This window comes from Chelonoidis abingdonii, chromosome 18 (genome assembly GCF_003597395.2).
Source record: "Chelonoidis abingdonii isolate Lonesome George chromosome 18, CheloAbing_2.0, whole genome shotgun sequence".
Lineage (NCBI taxonomy): Eukaryota > Metazoa > Chordata > Testudines > Testudinidae > Chelonoidis > Chelonoidis abingdonii.
In genome coordinates this window covers 11932657-11952456 of record NC_133786.1, presented here as the reverse complement: position 1 = coordinate 11952456, position 19800 = coordinate 11932657, and positions in this window count along the sequence as shown.

Below are 19800 nucleotides of genomic sequence, written 5' to 3'. Positions count from 1 at the left end.
GACCTGTATTACACTTACACTGTGGATAAACTGAAGACTTAACTCTCTCATGCTATCAAATCTAGTGTAAATTTACAAGAGCAAACTAGATACAACTGGGATTTTCAAAGGGCGTTAAAGTGCCTAAATCCCACTGAATGCTGTTAGATTCATTTGGAAAGCTCAATCTAAATATTCTTTAAAAATTCTATTAAATTCTACAGATGCCTTAGCTAAAATGTCTTCCAGAACCTGTATGTCAGCCCTGTTTTATTTCCACCCCCCCCACCCTTTTTTTTAAGGCCTGGATAAAAGACAGAGAGAGGGAGAGTGTGTGTGTGTGTGTCTGGAGAAGCTAAAGAGACAATTACCTTCAGCTGAAAATAAACATCATAAAACCATAGACGTCTAATTTTCACACCTGGAGGATCCTCTTACGGCTATTCACTTCTAATCACTCTCAGCTAATAAATGAATAGAATAGCTAATGTGATTAGAGTAATTTACCAATTCATCAAGAATATTAAACGAATGGAATATTTTTGCATTTGAGTATTCACACAGCCTGCATATTTCCCTGATATCATAATTAGCCATGTGTTGCATGTTTGTGCCCCGTGTGGAAGCAGTTTGTGGCTCTCAGAACATACATACAACAAATATCATCCACTGTTGCTGAGCTGGTGGACACAGTAATTTATAAGCACAGCGGGTAGGGACATTGTACATCAAGCCCACATCAGAAGTGGCTGCCCCAATCCTTCACATGAAGAAGCTGGTTTCATGATGGAGACTGAGATGGAACATAGGGAAAAACTCCCTTAAACTGAGACCCAACATCCAACAGAGGCAGAAGATGCTGATCATCCCACACTTGCTGAGATGGTTTCTCTGGGAGGTGAGGCTGCCACTGTGAGATAGGAGATTTATGGTGCTAGAGGATTTGTTCATTAGTAATATAGACAGTTAGGTATGTGGGGACCATAAGAACTACTCAATTACTTGCCATTTAAGTAATGAAGGTGAGTCCTCTCAAAAGACATCTAGACTAGCTTCTAAGGAATGCCAAGGTGACAGGCAGGCAGGCAGGCACACAGTAATAGCTCTCCATACAATCCAACAGGTCCATCAGATTGAAGTTGAACCCCACAAACTATAATACAAAGTATCTATCAACTAATGCTATATGTACTACAAGAAAATGATTGAGATGGACAGAACTTCTGAAAGGGATGCTTTGGGTTTTATAAAGCCAGGGATAGTTTGGATACAGGATCTAATTTTTGGGGGTGGTGGGGTGGGAAGGCGAATGAGACTATTTAGATACATAATTGTGGTTCTGGTCAATCCTTAGAAAATAAGGGAAAATATCTAATGCAATACAGAAAAGATGTGTTTCATAAAATTGCCAACAATGATTGTCTATCATTTCCTGTTGGTAGGAAGCCAAAGCATTTTATAAGATGCACTCATGCTTAACCAGAATATCTCAATTTTCCTTAGTCATTGCTTTTCATGCTTTACTTATGCTTCACGAGAGAGACATTAAGCTTTTTCAGTCTGCACCCTTAAAACATGGCATTAAAATTAAAAAGAGAAGAGGCCATGTTTTAAAACTGCATAAACAGAATCACCTTCAGTGAAACCTTGAGCATAAAGTAAATGGCAGTCTGCATGTTCGTATCAGGAAAGGAAATTAAGATGAGAAACAATGAATTATTGGAGGCTTCAGGGTTCTATAGACTATGTCTGGATAGATCTAAAATCAAGATGTCACACTATCATCTATTTTAGGGGCTCTTGCCTTTTTTGATTGGAAGGTTGCTGGATGTATATATGTGTGTGTGTGTGTGGGGGGGGTGTTATTCATTGAGAAGAGACACAGACAAAATTATAGTTTCCATGGGGTTTCCCCTTTCCCCTTCATGTTAGAAGCTGCTTGTATTCATTTCACATTGCACCAAATCTCTTCTCTTCCTTTGCTTACAAAGTTGTTAGATGGTTCCGAAGCAAAATTGCAGAGCTGGACACCTTCGAACTTAAGAAAAGCTTAGACCTGGATCCAAACATCATAGCAGGCCCATAGCGCTACACTGGGCCAAGCTCATCCCCTAGATCTGCCTATTTCCAAAAACATCTGGATCCCAGTGTTGCAGCTCAGGCATAAAGGGTTGCTAGGCAGGAATATCCCCAGCACAGCAGACCACTATGGTAGGCACAGAAGTGACTCCGCCAGCTTTCCACCACCTCTGCAGCAGCCCCTGGGGCAGGGCGTACATTGAGGATTTTCCAGGATGGGCCAGAGGCTTGAGGAGAGAGGGATGGGAAGGGCATTAGACCCCAGAGGCAATGAAGCAAAGTTGCAAGCTGCCCTAGCCTGGGATGGCAGCCACACCAATCCCCGGAGCCCATGAATAAGGTAAATGCAAACTGCCCCTCTTCCGTCCCTGACCTGGTACATGGGGTAATATCTGGCTCACCAAGTCTGATTCTCCAATCATGTATACCAGTTGTATATTGTGCTAAATCCACTGACTCCCTTGGAGTTATTCCTGATTTATGCTGGTGTTAATGAAAGGAAAATCAGCATGAGTACTCATGAGAGCATACAGAAAGGGTACTAATTACTGTACAAGGTATTTTGCGCATCTAATTACTGTGGGCCAGGGGCTCATACTCTTCTCCAACCTGAATATTTCCCTTGCCCTGTTTTCAAGTCAAGGAGACTATGGGTGGAGTAGAGTACTGTTTATTATGAGTAAAGGCATCATAACCGATCCCTATATATGATTTTCTGGAAAATATAAAAAAAAACAATTACTTCTGAGGTCCTTTTCTACCAAAGCCCAGAGCCAAATCAACTCTTGTTCTAATTCTCCTTGATCCAAAAGCAACTTTTGACATGACTGACCATACCGGTTCCTCCCCACACATTGATTGACTTTTCCACTTGGTCTCCATGGGGCTAGATAGTTTTCATTGCAAGCCTTGAATCGATCTCCTTGGCTAATTTATGTATTTTGTAACCCATATCTCTCTTTTTTCATATGGCTTCATGTAAAACACTTTGATTCTTGTGCATGTTTGGTAGGGGGCAGGGAGGAATGCCATACGAATAATAATAATAATAAATTATAGTGATAATGATGGATATGTTTTAAACAAAGCCTCTGGCTGCCTGTGTGGAGGAGCGATGGAAAAATCAAAGATGATCTTGCATGAGAAGAATTGTAATGAGAAGGACCTGGAATTTGTTCTCTCTCTGAATTGCTCCTCTGCTGGTCCAAGAACGGAGTGTCCTAGTTTGACTTGGAAAGTGTCCGTTTTTAAGGTGCGTTTAAGACCAGATCCTCAGCTGGTGTAAAATGGTGTTGCTTCATTGCCGTCAATAGAACTATGCTGATTTATGATGAGAATTATTTGTATTACAGCAGCAGCTAGTGGCCCCAACTGAGATTAGGGCCCTTTGAGTTAGGCACTGTACATACACACTGTCAGACACAGCGTCTTCCCCACAGAGCTTATAGTCTAAATAGACAAGACATCGGAGGAGAAACATGTGGAGCGAGGGGAGGAGATGTGGCCAAGGACCCAGAGCAGGTCAGTGGCCGTGCTGGGAACAGAATCCAGCTCTCCTGCCTCCCACTCCAATGCCCTACCCATTAGACTGCACTGCTTCCGATGTATGCCAGCTGGTGCTTAATTGTATCTATCATACAAATGCACCTGTAACCATGCTTTAATACATATACAATTTTTAAAAAAGCTAACAGAATTTTAGGACTTATTAGGAAAGGCATAGACAATAAGATGGGAAATATCATAACGCCTCTATATAAATCCATGCTATGCTCACATCTCGAGTACTGCACGCAGATGTGGTCATCCCATCTGAAAAAAGGTATTAGAATTGGAAAAGGTACAGAGAAGGGCAACAAAAATGATTATGGGAATGGGACAGTTTCCATATGAGGAGAGATTAAAAAGACACACTGTCTTTTCTAAACTGAACAATTAAGGGAGGATACGATAGAGGTCTATAAAATCTTAGCTGGTGTGGAGAAAGTGAATAAAGAAATGCTATTTACTCTTTTACCTAAAATGAGAACTAAGAGTCACCCTATGAAATTAACAGACAACAGGTTTAAAACAAACAAAAGGAAGTATTTCTTCACACGCTGCATGATCAACCTGTGGAACTCATTGTCAGGGGACGTTGTGAAGGCCAAAACTATAACATGGTTCAAAAAAGAACTAGATAAGTTAATGGAGGATAGGTCCATCAGTGGTGATTAGCTAGGGTGGTCAGCCGTGCAACACCATGCTCTGAGTGTCTCTAAGACTCTGGTTGCCAGAAGCTGGGAATGGGCAACCAGAGATGGATCACTTGATGATTACCTGTTCTGTTCATTCCCTCTGGAGCACCTAACATTGACCACTGTTGGAAGACAGGATACTGGGCTTGATGGACATTGATCTGACCAAGAGGGTGGTTCTGTTCTTATTATGATTTATTTTACAACAAAGTACAGTCCTGGGGTCCAATTCACTGCCTACAGAATGTAATAGGGATGATTCCAACAGGGTGCTTTAAGAGGATTGTCCACCAAACTTTACAGAAACCTAAAGAGTTTAATAGATGGGAATTTTTTCCCCTACAGGTTTCATGAACCAACCAAATCATCATAGTTTTGTATTTTTATTCTATAGCATGCTTAAAAAAAAAAAAAGCCCACAGAAGGGTCCTGCCTGGCATCAGTACTAATTTTTTTGGACAAGGCGGGTGAGATATTATCTTTTATAGGACTAACTTCTGTTGGTGAAAGAGACAAAGAAGAGCTCTGTGTAGCTCAAAACCTTGTCTCTTTCACCAACAGAAGTCAGTCCAATAAAGGATGTTATCTCACCTACCTTGTCTGTCTAACATTCTGGGGTGGGTAAATATTCTTATAGTCATTTTACAGATGGGAAGACCAAGGCATGGAGAGATTAAATAATTTGTCCACAGTTGCAGAGAGAGTCCATAGTGGAGTAGAACCCAAGAGTCCTGCTCCCTTCTTTAACAGCTGGGTGTCCAGCTACAATAATACAAAATGTACCTTAAAAATTAACATGGGGAATGCCACGATGCTTCTTTGTTTAAATTTCCGAATTATCTTGAAATTTTGAGATGGAATTCGAGCGATCGTGAAACTGGGGTCCTTATAAGCTCTGCAAGATAAAGAGCATAATACAGCAACAGAGCTGAGCAATCTTCCTAAACTCACACTAAAGCATTGCCAGTACACCTTCATCCACACATGAATGTTCCAGCCTGTGTGGTCCTACATATCTCCTGAGCAAGGAGTGCCAACTGGGGATTTTGTGACGTCCAATAGGCACCAGGCTGAAAACAATGTGCTCATTTCACCTGCCACCTAAGCCAGACATCTCTCTTCTCCCTACATCTACACTGTCGCTATTAGGTCCCTGAACACAAAAAGGTGAAAATAAATTGCCACATGGTTAATTAGGGGTCATAACAATGGCAATAAGCAAGGCAGCATTTTAATCAGCTTAATTGAATTCTGAGCTGTGTGTATCTTTTGACAGCACAATTTGGATCTACTTATCCTTTTAGCTTGAACTTCAACCCTTCCTTTGCCCAACACAGAGTCTGAGTAAATGGACTGTGTCCAGGAGCAATGTAGGCGAGGGGGAATTGTGTATCTCCTCTGATGCATGGGGTAGCTCTGAAATCCCTCCTTGGCCAAGTGTCCAGCCCTGTGGCTGTAAGAGCTTTGTAAATGTTAAGGTCAAAATGGGGCTACAATCCATGCATGTCATGCCCACTGTGTGTAGGTTTGCAGACATTTCGCCCACATGAAAATAAGAATAGTCAGTCTCATTTTACGAGATGTGCACCAACATCTAAACTCCCACATCTAAACCCCTAGATGGGCCAGATCCTCAGCCGGTGTAAATCAGTGTGGCTTCATTGACTTTGGTGGCACTATCATGATTCATACCATAGGAAGTAGCCTCTATTTTCAGGGTAGGGGGATCCAGTTACAGTTTTGTTTTCAGATTGGTCCCAGCACCAGAAGAGACATAATTCTTAGTTGCCATTTGGACGTGGTCAAGAATCTATCAAAATTTTATAGCCATTGAAATTAAACCATCACTTAGATTCAGGCTTGAATCTAATCAGCTAAATCTAATAAAATCATGACCTGTTCATTAATTTCTTTTGCCAACAGGGCTAAAATTTGTCCGACAACCTATACACAAAAAATATTTCCATCATATCTTACTAATACTTCTTGATGTGCAAAAACATTGTCTATTATTGACTTATTTGATTCAAAAAAGCGTAACACACACACACACACACACACACGAAGTATATATTTGAGCTTAACTTGGATTAGGGTTGTGTTTACATATGCATGTGTAATGTGTCTCAGCTAGCAATGGGTCTGAGACAAAGTCCCAGATCCAAACATCCCCTCAACTTTGGCTCATTTGGATCTGGATCAAAACCTAATGCTTTGGGTCCCAATCTAGTGTAGCTCTATCTACCTATCCACTCTGCCATGTGTTACTCCTCACCTGTTCCTGGAGTATTGCACAGGATGAGGCATGCATGTTAAATTTACTGTTTATTTACACAATGTTTCATCTTATTGCTGCATCTCTCTGGTCGTGAAGAGGAGGTAAGAAGCTGATTAAATTTATTCCTGCTCTTTCTACTACCCTGTAAAAAACAAAGTAGAAGAAATAAAATATTTCTCCAAGAAGAAGTCTGAATGTTTTAATGCTTTGTTTAAATATGCAGTTGATAAACTGTATTTGTCATGCAGTATCTTCTGCAGGTTAGACTGAGAATATGTCCCTAAAAAATAAAGGATCTGATTCTGATATATCACACTGGTTTTACACCCATGTCATTCACTGAATTCAGTGGAGTTACCCTTGGATTTACATTTGTAAACTGGATAAGAATCAGGCCCAAAGTGTCACAGATTAGCACATCCCTTTTTATATACGTTTCTCAGGTACCGGGAACTCTCAGTGGCAAGCTGTGTTTCCCAAGAATAATTGAAGTATACATACACAGTGTGAGATTTATATTCTATGGGTCTGAGACTATATACAATAAGATTTAGATGGTGCAGGCTGCAGAGAAAATGGACGGTAGAGCAGACAGTATTTGAAAATAAATATAAAGCAAAATGGTTTGACATCCTCTTTCACTTAAAATGTAAATGCTGAGTATTCAGTGTGTGATTTACAGCCTTTTTAAAAGCACCAAATGTTTTTTCTTTTAGGCCCCTAAGTCAGATGCTACAAATCAGGAAAAATCTCTGCAGCATCTTGCTGATTTTCTCTCATCTTTTGTTGCTTTCCATAGAAGCTGACATGAATCCCAGGGATCTGTTTTCTTGACTTTTTTCTTAGGGGGTTAGAATTGAAATTTGGATATCTCCTCTCCTCTCTCTCATGATCACACAAATCATGTAGACTTTAATCTCTGGGTTAATAAAGAAAGGCAGGAAATACAATGTGTGTCAGAGTTGCTCACCATGTCATTTCAACATCTTGCTGACAATCAGAACCTTTTCATTCCAATAGCCTGGAGTGCAACGTGCTGCATGGAGAAACTGGTGACAGTCTGGGGGTCCAAGTGCAGGAGAGGAAACCTGGAACTCCTCCGTTCAAACCCCAGCTCTGACACTCTTGCTGTCCCAAACCTTTCAGAAGTGTTCACTAGTTTGGAGCACCTCATTTTTTGAGTGTCCAAGCTGAGATGTCTTGTGCCTGATGAGCAGTGGTGCTGAAGGCACTGTTCCTTAGAGTACCCCAGCTCCAAGACCTCTTCAAAGCCATTATCTTACCCCAATACAAGAAAAGAAAAGAGAGAACACCAGAGAAACAAACACAAAACAAGTCCATCATCAGCCTCCTACCGTTATAGACCAGAGAGGATACCTGGGCCTTTGCATTATGGCATCGTCACAAGAACTTGTCAAAGTTCTAAAGCAAACACACAGAAACCAACATCAAGCTGACATCTCATTGTTCCACCATAGACCATGGCCTATATTGCCCTGCAATTGTTCATTATTTTGCTTCATAGCAGATAGTATTGGGGAGAGGAAAGAGTGGTCACAGGATGAATGTTTAACACAAAAGCACATTATTTGGATAAACTGTCTAATAATATCTATAAAGTACCTGTCCCTAGCAGTGGTGACTGTGGGCTCCATTCTCAATTAAACTAGGTCCTTTTATGCTATTTTGGCAGCGTAAAGGGGCCTTAAACTAGGCAGAAACAGCACCCTCAGAACAGTCACTGTGCACAGGATCTCCCAGTTGACATTGAACTGGGAGAAGGAGTTGTATGTCTGCTCTCAGCTCACAGTAAAGGGTGTGTCAGGGAAACAACTAGAATGCACTGCTCGACAGCTACTCTCTGCTTCCTAAAACCCTGCTCTAACTCACACCACGGGGTAAACAGGACATTGCATAATCCGAGACTATGAAGGCAAAGGTGACCTGAAGCTACTTTGCACCCCTTTCCACCCGAATGGAGAAGTGGAGAGACAGTACTCCATTCTCCATGAGTCACATCCAGTCCTTTAATTTTTAATAACCTCCTCACCATCACCTTACTCCGAATGAAGAAACATCAACATACATCTTAAGAGATCAAACTGAATCCCTAAATTAACCAACTGTTAATAAGGGTTAAATCTGCAGGCTGTGATGGTCTCTCTCTCTCTCTCTCTCACACACACACACACAAAATCAATGGAGCGGGAAGCCTGAGGGGCGTCCATTTTGAAAAGCCGTAATGAAACATTTTTCCTTAGTAAATCTGGCAAACTTCAGTCCTGGTTCCTGCAGCCTCCCTTTCACATGTCCAAGCCCTCTGTGACACATCAAATTTAATGAGACTGCACAGACCTCAAATAAGGCACTGTAGTGGTGCTGGGATACTTTATTAAGGAGAATCAGACAGAAAGCGTTTGCTGTTTAAGAGCCTTTAAAGGCAAATTACACTTATTTGGGGGGGAGGAGGAGAGAGGAAGGTGGAGGGAGACCGTACACTTTTGTTCAATCACTTGCCCACCTCACAGAACATTTGCTGCAGCCCACTTCAAACAAAGCATTACGGTTTCTACAAATAGTGACAGCAGCAGATTTGACAAACACTGGGAGACCTGTGGCATTTTACTGAATGCTGTGGATTAGAGAGTGGACAAGGAAACATGTTATTTAACAAAAATAATCATGTGGTGGTACAAAGCTGGCAGGGAAACACTCCACCCTGTTAGTAGATGTTGCTCCTGCTGGAGCATGTTAAGGGGCAGTTAGCTTGTTAACCCCATTTGGATATAAGAGAGATGGGAGTGACTCTCTCTAGAGAGAAAGAGAGGATCTAGTGTGTGGACTGAGCAGTACTGAGGGAGGAACCCTTGGAGCAGTTCAACCGTGGGAGAAGTGGCAAACTGAACTTATTTGTTATCGTTAATATCTATGTTAATAAAAAGAAAATCAAACCTCAGGACTCTATACACTGTATGGACTGTGTTTGTAGACCAGGTTAGGAAAGCTACCTGCCCTCATTTGGATACTGTATTGCAAAATGTATTTTGCAAATTTATTTTGATGAGTTTAGTTTGTCTTTAGTTCTTCATAGCAATACGCTAGTAAAGTAAATGGGGTTATTTATTGCAACATACTGGTTAGCATGTTTTTTCACCTTTGCCCTTCTAATGAATGGAATCAGAATTTTTTCAACCATGTGCACCATTGGCCTTGTACTGTTAACAGGTAATTGAGATACTCTGCCAGTTTAGCGGATAAGACCCTGTGTTTTTGTAGTAGGTGGATCTGAGTTCCTAAACCATATTGCCATGAAGATCTGAGTGGCCATGCTCTAACAGCAGTGATATTGAAATCCTATGTGGCTGCAGCTTTGTTACTATATGACAGATTGCACATATATCTTTGTCAAACTATAAACATCATTTTGTTCTGTGAGCCCCATTTTGTTTCCGGACTCTAATTTATATTGTAACTTTCATTTTGGACTGTGACCTTCATGTTGCATTACAAAACTCCTTTGTGGATTAAAGCATACATTTTGTATTCAGGGCTTGGCACCTAGTGGAAAGACAGTGTCTGAGAAGCTAGGACAGAGTCATCAAGGGCTTCCAGCATTGAAAGATTCTCCTCTACTGGAACAATAAGGTTTTCTACCAGTAGGACCACTGAATTTAAAGGTCTCTCTACACATAGGGGTCTGGGGTCTAGAACTCCCCTGGCTGAAGCACATGGGAGAAAAAGGAACATAGACTGTTTTAAAAGACGGGTATTTCTCTAAGCAAAGGGCCAGACTACAGCAATATGTAAAAAGACCAAGCTAAGGAAGGCAGGAAGGGCTGCCTAGCCTAAGGATGCTGACCAAACTATCACCAGATAGTGGACTTGGGTGGGGGGGATGCTTTCAGGATTTAGTTCTTTTTCAAAGATCTGGAACTCTCATGTGTGCGTTGTTAAGAGTAAAGTGTGCGTGGTAAAGAAATTGCTTTGCTAAGATAGTGATTCTTGCTTCCCTGCCCCATTGTCCCTGAAGGAGCTAATCAAGAAACCAGAGCTTCAACAGCCAGATGGACTCTGGGGGAACATACGTAAACCACTAGAGGCTTGGGAAGACAGGAACAATGGTTCCAGGGTCTCAGGCAGCTGGACTGTTGAGTTCCATTGTCCAAGAAGGGTCTCAAGCATGGGACTGCTCATGAGAGTATTCCTGGAAGACCCAGAGCTAGGAACAGTGATCAATCATTGCTTAAGAGGAAGTAGGATCCAGCAGTTGATTCCATTCTCCATAGACTGCTGTCTGTCCAGAGAGGGGTCCTGCTCCAAGTAGTGAGAACAATATTTTGTAAAATGAATGAAATCATAAGAAGCCCCGACTGTTGATTTTTTGCTGTGAAGTGGGGTGAAGGAAGTGGGGGGGGGGCTAAGGAAGGGGGAGAGAGAGACGGAGAGAATGATTAAATTTTCAGATCAGCAAAGTGAAAATTCACAGCTTCTATGGCATGACAACAATATGACAATAATAATAATTAAAAAAAGCTATTAAAATCAGAGATGGGCTAAGAAGGCCACGTTTCTGTTTTGCAGAAACCAGAGATGGTTTGCATACAAGGCCCATTTTAACTGAACCCACAAAATCCCATGGGGTAATTGGATACAATGAATTTCCATTCACCATAACAAGCAATCTTGGGTGGTTTGGGTTTTCTACAATGAAATCAACGGTGGTTTGGATTCATTTTATCTGAACCATCAACATTTGGAGTGGCAGGAAGGGGGCAGCAAATGGATCAGATAAATGATTTCAATTCTGGCCCATCTCTAATTAAAATGCATTTCAGTTTAAGTGAAAGGACTGCCAGGAACAGAGTCAAGCAATAGCACTGGCCTGGAGGAAATACTGTAAAGACAGGTAATGAAATTTGCTTGCTAGACCAAATGGGAAGGAAGGATGTGGTGGGGTGGGGGAAGAAATCAATACGGAAAAGCAGGCCAGTAGGATTTAGAATATATCGGAGACGCACTGTACATAGAAAGATGAATGCCTGATGGAGTTCACTGCTGAGAAATGCAATATTGATACTGTATCTTGTATTTATTCAAGATGTTCATTCTGAAGGAATCCTGACCAGCTTTCTACAAGCTCTTTATAGGAATCACTTCACCCCTCACTGAAATGAAGCCACCTCTGGGAAGAAACATGTCTACCAGCAACAGCGGCTCTACAAGGCAGTTTTGGACAGGAAGTGGTGACCAGAATCTCTACTGGACTTTTGATAGGTAAACTGGAATATGGTCAGTTAAATGGAGCTAACACCTCTAAGCAATGGAAAATTGTGCTGTGAGATTTCTCAGATGTCCAAGTGGCCAGGACATTGGTTTTTGGCTTCCTCCAAAATAGAGTGCCATTAGCACCCAACTTACAGAGACAAGTAGCACTGCTGCTGAATTAACAAACATGCTCCCTAGGTATGTTATATTAACAAACATACTCTCTAGGTAAACTCCCAAGGAGTGATTGGTTCTGTCCCTACCTAACCCTTGAGATTGGAGGAGATGAGAGCACAATGTAGCGAGGCCACTTGCATGTTGACAAAACTGAAGAAAAAGAACTATTCTGTCAGTGGCTGAGCAGGGGAAAGATTTGAGGTTAGGATTGTTTCAACACAGGTCTTCAGTCAAAGGATGCATAGGAAAGCAAGGCAGCATACCAAAAGCTTGGTTGCAAGCTGTTACCTTTTCATATCAAGTTTATAAACTTTAAGCTTTGGAGGGGAGCCTCCTGTGTCTAGCAAACCCACACATCTGCCCTCCCCCCTCGGCTCACCCAGTGGCAAAGGAATGTAGGTGGAATGCCTTTACACAGAGAGCAGCTCATGCAGGGACTACATAATGTAGGAAAGAAACAGAAACAAATCTCACTGAAGGATCAGGCAAGCATTAGAAGGAAAATAATATTGGCCTGTCTGCTATGACATCTAACTCTCCAAAATGCCTACACGGACCCCTAACTTCCTTCTGTCTTAAAATCTCCTCCTCTTTTTCAGAGCTTTAATGCTCTATATTCTATGTCATTCTCCCCTTTAACACCTAGCTTCTCCTTTTCAATGGCCTCTCTTTCATTCTACTGCTGCATGTACATTTACTGGCAACAGAGAAAAATCAATAAAAGCAGAAGGAAATGACTTGGCAGTGTTCTGAAGGGTTAAAATAATTCCAGTTTAATTAAACCCCATTGTTTTAAACATTGCCAGTAGAATAGCTAAGTGACTCAGCCTGAATTTTCAAAAGCAGCCAGTGATTTCAGGTGTCTCAGATTTTAGGTAACCAACTTAGAGTCTTTAAAGGGATCGGATATTCTGGAAATGTTGGGCACCTGCTCTCAGAATAGTAGGCCTCTAAGCTGTGGCATGTTGACAACTCAAAATGTGAGCCATCCAAAATCATTAGGCACGTGTGAAAGTTTAGCTCTGTGGTCCTGTCAGGTGCACCTGGACAAATTGGAAAAATGATCTGAGGTAAACCGGTTGAAGTTTACTAAAGACAAATGCAAAGTGCTCCACTTAGGAAGGAACAATCAGTTTCACACATACAGAACGGGAAGAGACTGTACAGGAAGGAGTACGGCAGAAAGGGATCTAGGGTTTATAGTGGACCACAAGCTAAATATGAGCCAACAGTGTGATGCTGTTGCAAAAGAAGCAAACATGATTCTGGGATGCATTAACAGGTGTGTTGTGAGCAAGACACGACAAGTCATTCTTCCGCTCTACTCTGCGCTGGTTAGGCCTCAGCTGGAGTATTGTGTCCAGTTCTGGGCACCGCATTTCAAGAAAGATGTGGAGAAATTGGAGAGGGTCCAGAGAAGAGCAACAAGAATGATTAAAGGTCTTGAGAACATGACCTATGAAGGAAGGCTGAAAGAATTGGGTTTATTTAGTTTGGAAAAGAGAAGACTGAGAGGGGACATGATAGCAGTTTTCAGGTATCTAAAAGGGTGTCATCAGGAGGAGGGAGAAAACTTGTTCACCTTAGCCTCTAATGATAGAACAAGAAGCAATGGGCTTAAACTGCAGCAAGGGAGATTTAGGTTGGACATTAGGAAAAAGTTCCTAACTGTCAGGGTAGTTAAACACTGGAATAAATTGCCTAGGGAGGTTGTGGAATCTCCATCTCTGGAGATATTTAAGAGTAAGTTAGATAAATGTCTATCAGGGATGGTCTAGACAGTATTTGGTCCTGCCATGAGGGCAGGGACTGGACTCGATGACCTCTCGAGGTCCCTTCCAGTCCTAGAGTCTATGAATCTATGAATCTATAGATAAGTCTACAGCAGTAAAAGGATTAAGTGCAACCAAAAATGCAGATAAAATATTGCATTAAAATTTTAACAGCAAAGATTCAAAGTGAGATTAAGAGCAAACAGCATTAACCGAGTGCATTTCAATCAGTCTCTGTGTAAATTACTACTAGTTAATATTTATTTTGCTGTAGCGTCAAGAGGCCTCAGTTTGTATTGGGACAGTCTGTTTGACCTTATCAGAACAGTTCATTTCAATGTCTGGGAAACGTATTGATTTTGATGAAAAGGTGTTTTCCACTGGAAAATTTCTGACCAGCTCTACTGCGTACAATATAGGTAGCACCGTCCTCTATTTATATGGGTGTGTGTGTGTGAAAGGAATGAATAGTAATCTCATAGAATATTGTGCTGTTTCTGGTCCTGATATTGCAATCTGTTTGGAGCAAGAGTAAGGTTTTGCCTGTGTGGCTCAGGCTGCAGGACTGGGTCGTCAACAGGAGCATAAGACACCTGCTATAGCTACCACCTAACAGAGATCTCCTGTTGTCTTGGAGCTGAAAGCCTATGGTATTGTGTTAAGTCTAGGGCAAGTTCAGAACTGCCAGGACCAGAGCTGTACCTGTAAAACCAGACTACACATCCCAAGGATTTACACTGGTGGTAGTTGTTAAAGGTAACATTTTAAAGTGCCCACTGACCGTTTCAGTGTCTGACTTTTCAGGACCCCTACCTGAGATGCCTGGAGCCTGATTTTGAAAGGCTCTGAGCCGCCACTGCTTCAGCTGACTTCGGAACTTTCTTACTCACTTCATTGTTCCCACTGACTTCCAGGTGCCCAGAACCACTAAACCTCAGGGCTCAGACCTCTCAGTCAACTCAGAGGCATGTAAAATTCTACAGAACTTTTGAAAATCCCCCCCACCCTGCCCCAATTACTAGAAAAGAAAATTAACTTGAATGTAAAGAATGGGGCAAGTTCTGGTTGGTTGCAAAAATACCCCTTAAAAAAAAAGTACAATAACGCTGCAGAAGCAATTTAATTGTATTCCCATATTCTGGGTGGCAGGACCCCATCCTCCGCAGACCTCCCCTCGGCCTGCACACATTACTTATGCCAGGAGTATGAATAATATGAACAGGAGAAAGTAATTAATTGCTGCTGGAGGTTCAAGGGGTATAGGCCCACAAATATGCAAGCCCATGCTTTCCTAATGCTTATGCATCTCTGTGCCTTCTGTTGCAGAGATCCTGCGAAATATGCATGCTCTCTCTGTTTTAAAGCAACCACTATCAGGGTGGGAAAACATCTGCCCTCAAACTCTCTCGTGTGGGGTTCTTGGGTTTATTGACAGGAGCATAGATCCACATGGTAGTCATAATGTAGCCCATTGTGTGCGTTACTGCAAATAGGTTAAATCAATAAAATAGTAAAACTCTTCAGTTCTTGTATCAAATACCACCCATATCTAATGCTTCCAGGATGCCTTCTTATCCCAGAAGGTCCTGCCTATTTGATGCCTTCACTTCCTGGGTATCCAAAAATGCTTCCCAAAGGAAAAAGGGCCAAGATATTAGTTTTCTTTTTATAAAATATTTGTGGGAATTTAGGGGTGGTGAAAGGTGCCAGACTGATCAACCTCAGAGTCCAGAGTTCTCATCCCACACAAGAGAATCAGCACAGGCAAGCTTCCTCCTCTGCGTATCTCAGCTCTGACCTCATGGGGTTATTTGTAGGGAGGTAAGAGGAATCCTGCTTAGTTTCAGTGATGAGTGCACCAACAAGAAGGCCAATTAATGCTGACTATGTTGGCAAGCTGAAGTGAGATCACCAGACTGTTCCAATGTGTCGCACAACAGCCATCAGATGGAAACAATTTCAAGGCCAGATCTTCAGCTGGTGTAAACTGGCATAATTCCATAGAAGTCAAGGAGAGCTATGCTGATTTACAACAATGGTCTGGATTCAAACCAACTACCCAGAGTTGTAAGGCCCTATTTTCCATGCCAACCCCCGTCCTCCCAATATTCTAGTTGGTTTTTATTTCCTGCAAGTTGGCACTGGAGAGCCTGCTGGACTTTGAGTCAATACTAAAGCCATTATTGGCAAAATCTTGAAGAATAATGATGGGCTAAGGAGAAATGCACCCATAAAAAACTAATTAAAAAATCCCACCTCACTTAGCATTGGACATTGGACTTGAACGCAGAGCTCTGTTCAGACTAAAACAGCCATTTTTTAAAGGCAGTTCTTTATGTAGTGAAATTCTCTTGGGATTTTGGTTTTCATACACATGGTTACTCAAAGCCAGGAGGACCTTCAAATTCTGTGCAACCACAGAACAGTTAAAGTATGTCAGAAAGGAAAACCTACTAGAATGCGCCATATTGGTATATATGTGTATCTAGACATACGTATGGAGGACCAGCTGAGTATGACCTGTAATGCAGCAGACAACTCATCCCACCTCTGCTTAGTAGAACTGACTGATAAGGGGGTATTCATTCTTCCATTAACAATTTTGAATTTCCCCCCTAAAATTTCTCATGAAAATGTTTGATATTTTAGACAAGAAAACTAATCCAAACCAAACAACACTTCTCAGTCTTTCAGGTCTCCCCTTTTCTCTCTCCTCCTCTCTCCTCCCCACCCCACAGGGCAAAGTGAAGAGAGGCAGGGGGAGGAGGAGGGAGAGCAAGAAAGGAGTGTGCAGGGCAAAATGGAAAAAGTTTTGGTTTTCAAAAACTGAACATTTTTCAGTTTCTAACTGAAAAATCCAAAGCATTTAAAAAAAATGTTTTCAATAGTAAAAAAAAAAAATTCAACCCTCTTTACTCCTAGCAGCCTGGTATATAAGCTGAATGGGAGAAGGACATAATGCAACTTGGTTGTACCTTATAAAAAATAAACTCCTCGGTTCTGATGAATTAACTCTCACACCCTCAGGAGCAAGGGACTGTCTTTATCATGGTCTTTTGTACTAGACACATGAATAAGAATAATACTTGATGACAGGTGGACCATTCCCAATTCCCTATTTGAGCTCCCTGCCCCAAGTTTAGGGGGGTAGATGCAACATTCGGACCCAGGGGGATGGGGAAGGTTTATAATTTGTATGTTATTTGGATTGCAGTATCAGCCAGTCCCCACTATGCTAAGTACTATACAAACACAACAGGTGTCTAGAAAAGTCTAGGTTCCCATTGCGCTACTTAGCACACATGCATTGCAGGACAGGGCTCTGTGGAGTTACACTTTGATTCGTACACTCAGATTTTCAGAGGTTTAATCTGGATCATTAAGGAAGAGGACCTGTTTTTTAAAGAAAGAAATGAAGTTTGGAAAAAGCATTCCTAAGAGAAATGGGGGAGGGGGGTGAGGAAAGGGGGCACTCTCCTTGAGAAACACATAGGTAAAAGCGGTGTCAAATTATTTGCCAGTAGCTCCTCTCATTTAGGGTACAAAAGACTCCCCAAAAAAGGACCAGACAATAAAAGGAAAGCCTGTCTGAAGTTCTGTGTTTTGCACATTGTTAAACAGACGCAATCTGTTCTAGTGAACCGTTTTCAAAGAGGCCATTTCTGTGTGAAAAAGCCAGTTCTGTGGAGCTGGAAGGCATACAGCTGTAGACAGCTGTGGGGCTGGTACTGTTACAGAATCATTTTAAGAGGGAATTCTGGCATGCTGATGGGAGGCCCGAGAAGGGTTGCTCGGCTGCAAAGTACAGTTTGCTTCTGTATTAGCTGGGATGCATTCACCTTCCTTTGCTGCTTAATTTAACGAATAGGGAGCTTGTTGAAGCTAAATTAGTCAGAACTGGAGCTTTTTTTCTTTTTAATAATTCTAATTTTTTTTTAGAAAAAAATTGCCTCCTGTGACCTCTTTCTCCTGGCAACCTTCCAAATCATTCCAAGGATTCTACTGCACTGTTGGTATCACCCTGTGCATGGTATGAATAAATCCACCACTCCCCAGTGCTCAAGAAGAATTCTGTTGCTCCATGTGTTTCTAAATCGTTCCACACTTTCCTCTGAGGACAAGCCAATACCAAAAGGGTGCATCTGTTCTGTACTCTTGCTCTTTCCAACAATGTAAAACCACACACATTGCTATTATTAATTATTTGTATTACGGTAGTGGCTAGAACCCCATTTGAGACCCTCTCAGAGCAGCAAAATGAGGAGGGAGCCAGGGGCCAGGAGCTGGTCCACCATGTCAAAAATGCTTATTTGTATAGAACAAGAAGGGTTCGTTAACTACCTAATGCTGGTGAGGAATATCACCAGGTGCCTGGCTAATTAAGGTTAACCGGGGCAGTAGCAGTGCTATGTTGAAAGACGGCTGTGTGTGATTGTCTGAACAGTTGAAAACTATTGTGATGAGCAAATATCAAGCCAAGTCACTTTCCCCATGCTAAGGGAGACTAGTCCACGTGCTCTACAGCACCAATATAACGCCATTGTCCTGGTGGGTCACTGGCACAGGGATCAAACCTGATACTCAGAATCTGATCTAAAAGTGTATGCCTCTACTACTTGAGCTAAAAGTGTTGTAGTCGTCTTGGTCCCAGGATATTAGAGAGACAAGCTAAATGTGTCCAGCTACCACTAGAGGGGGAGACAAAGTGTGAGTTACAGTAACATGACTCACTTCACTTCATTGCTGGTATCTGAACTGTCTGTGAGGCTCAGGGCAGGAAAGAACCAACATGGTAGTCGTGTGTGTGAACACCATCCACTTGGGACTGGGGCATTTGCAGTGATGTGAGTGGTGGAGACAAGTGGAGAGTTTACCCAGCTGGGAGGGGAAGGAAGCAGGAGTGAGGATAGAGTTTGGTCCATGTTACAGATGGTGCTGGAAGGGCAATTATAGAAACTATTTGCCCTGCATTTGGAGGGTTAATAGGATTTAAGCTTTCATTTTCCCCGAAAACATGCTGAAAGCTTAGCCAAAGGCATATTTAAACAGTTTGTTTGCTAGTAAAACAACGCAATTTGGCTTTTATTGCATTGTTGTTGTTAAGAGAAACCTCATAGGAATTCTGTAAAATTCTGCCCACAAAAGCAGTTTGTATAATTTTAATGCTGCTCCTGCATTAGAAAAATGTTTGTTTTTAAATGCACTTTTTATTGTTTTCATTGTCTGCACATTAAATGCAAGATCAAAAGCAATTTATGAAGCTGGCATCAAAATTCAAGCTTCATTCTCTAAAGAAGTTGTGGCAAACATGGAAATGTAGGAAGAACCAAGGTTCCTTTTCTCAGACGGTAAAAATAGTGGCCCTGATTCTTCACTACTTTGAACCTTGGGTAGTTATTTATAGCAATGCAAAGGGAAGGTAAAAGTCTACTAATGGTGAGAGTGCATAGAGAATTCTGCACTGATAGCATATTACATCCACTTTGCACATGTGTACATGGCAGCTAGACCTGGTTGAACTTTTTCAAACGAAAAAAGTTTTCCCCCATCAAACAGCCTTCTCTGAAAAAACTAAATATTGCATAAAAATATGCCAACATTAATTACAATTACTCGTTTCTCCACAACATTTCCCATGTTATTTTTAAACAAATATTTAAACAGCAATTTTTATCAAACTCTTGCTCAAGATAGCATGGGCTATTGGACATTTTCATTTGGAGAAAAGCTCTCTCTCTTGTTTTTAGTAAATGGAAAATTCAGAAAATTATTTTAATAAAAAACTTCGTAAATATATTACAAAAAATTGAATGAAAGATGGAAAATGGGTCTGTTCTGAATCCTGTGAAATAGAAACAACTTCAATATTTAGAAATATTTCAGAACGCACTTCTTAAAAATTCTCTCTCCTGATAACACAAGTGACAAAGTAATGGAGCATCAGGCCCTGAGGTTTATTTCACGCTTTAAGTATAGGATTCCAACATGGAAAACTTGCAAAGCTATAACAGAA